This window comes from Spermophilus citellus, assembly GCF_964194105.1.
Source record: "Spermophilus citellus genome assembly, chromosome: 11".
NCBI classification, from domain to species: domain Eukaryota; kingdom Metazoa; phylum Chordata; class Mammalia; order Rodentia; family Sciuridae; genus Spermophilus; species Spermophilus citellus.
In genome coordinates this window covers 136196074-136198088 of record NC_138192.1, presented here as the reverse complement: position 1 = coordinate 136198088, position 2015 = coordinate 136196074, and the positions used below count along the sequence as shown (strand labels likewise).

The window sequence follows — 2015 nt, the reverse complement described above, 5'->3', positions numbered from 1 at the left end:
TGGCTCACGGTGCGTGACCTAGTATGATGTCGAACTACCACCTCCTGGTCGAGGGCTGTTTCGAGGCACTGTGATTACTTTTGTTTTTTTTTTGTAAATTTATTTACTTCTTTTAAGTTTTTAACTGTTTAGAGTTACAGGGGATTTTTTTAAAATCAAAAAGAAAATTATTTACATTTCAAATACAAAATATTTTAAATTACTGTTGGTTGCCTACATGCTCATGATTCCTTTTTTTAAAAAATATTTATTTATTTATTTATTTTTTAGTTCTCGGTGGACACAACATCTTTGTTGGTATGTGGTGCTGAGGATCGAACCCGGGCCGCACGCCTGCCAGGCGAGCGCGCTACCGCTTGAGCCACATCCCCAGCCCCTCATGATTCCTTTTTTATTTTTTTTTAAACTATGCTGTGTAGCTTCTTTAAAAAAGCTACCTGAAATTGTCCTAGGAAAAGTCTCAGGATTTCTGCAAGACCAGTGTTGCTACACTGTTTCCAGATCTGCCTCCAAAACTGAACCTGGGTGTCAGCAACTCTTCAAAACTTTTATATTCTTCACTGAATTCACTTAGCAACTCTTCCTTGGTCCAATTACATGGAGTTATTAGGAAAAAACCTTTTACTCTTAACACCCCGGAGAGAGATTTCACATACTGCTTCCTCTTCTCAACCGCATTGTTAGGATTAAGTCTGATGGTATCAAAAGTTCCTTTATTAATACAAATATGAAATCCAGACAGCTTTGTGGAAAGATTCAAAGTCTTCTACCTTCAAGTTAATGTTAGATAACCCTTCTTTATAATATTTCCAGAAAGCTGGATTGCAGAAGGAGAATAATCAATTCCAGTAATATTAGAAAAACCAAATTTTGCAAGTTCAACCAGGAAAGCACCATTTCCAGTTCCCATATCAAGCACTGAACATCCGGGGGAATCTTGTGTTTCTGCATCCACTTTATTAGTCGATTCATACTCTCTTCCCCAAACCAGATTTCCCCTGTATCTCCATAATCTTGGAAAGTCTGCAGCTCTCTCTCATAGACAGTGTCCCAATGCCCCAGGTCCCCAGTGCTGACGGGACCAAGCCATCCTTCGAGGGGCTACCCTTTTGGGACCGCGCCGCCACAGCGCCGGCCGCTGCCATCAGCCCCTGTTATTACTTTTAACATAACATCCCTGAGCACTTATCCTATTTTTAAAGAGCAGTGGAAACCTGGGGAGAGTCAAGATAGCTCAAAAGAAAAATGGCCATGGTGTTGATACACTTCAATTAAAGAAACAGATGTTTTAGAATTGGCAGGTGGAAACTGGTAGCAATTCGTGTGGCTTTTTTTTTTTTTTAAAGAGAGAGTGAGAGAGGAGAGAGAGAGAGAGAGAGAGAGAGAGAGAGAGAGAGAGAGAGAGAGAGAGAGAGAGAATTTTTAATATTTATTTTTTTTTAGTTCTCGGCGGACACAACATCTTTGTTGGTATGTGGTGCTGAGGATCGAACCCGGGCCGCACGCATGCCAGGCAAGCGCGCTACCACTTGAGCCACATCCCCAGCCCTCGTGTGGCTTTTTTGATGCTTGTAACTAGTGGGAAACACTGTTGGATTTAGCACTTCATTTCAATCCCTGTAAAGAAACCAGAAGTGATTTACCTTTCTCAGTCTGGTTCTTAATGCTGATGGAGTCCACGTGGTTTCTCACTCGTCGGTTGGTGGATATTTGGGTGCTTCTGTCTCATGGCTGCGTGACCACAGTGCACAAGTGTCTGAGATCCTGTGGTCACTGTTCCACACACGCCCAGGGCCAGAGTTGCCGGGTCACGTGGTGATTCCGTTTCTCCTGTTCTGAGGACTGTTTTCCAGGCGCCGATGCCCAGGGATCCAGAGCTCTGGGTCCTTGAAGATGCTGCTCCTTTGGTGGCAGCCACCCTCAGGAGACAAGGTGGTGCCTGCTGGCTGCTGTATGGAAGGTGGCGCCCAGGGCCCAGCACGCAGGAGGCACACACGCCCCCTGAGTGTGCTCCT

General features: G+C 44.3%; 1 pseudogene across 1 annotated transcript; it reads right to left on the bottom strand.

Moving 5' to 3' along the window:
* Window positions 1-460: 460 nt before the first annotated feature.
* On the bottom strand, window positions 461-1170 carry LOC308630961 (EEF1A lysine methyltransferase 2-like; annotated as a pseudogene). Its single transcript has one exon. The product of its transcript is annotated as an EEF1A lysine methyltransferase 2-like (transcript).
* Between the last annotated feature and the right edge of the window lie 845 nt (window positions 1171-2015).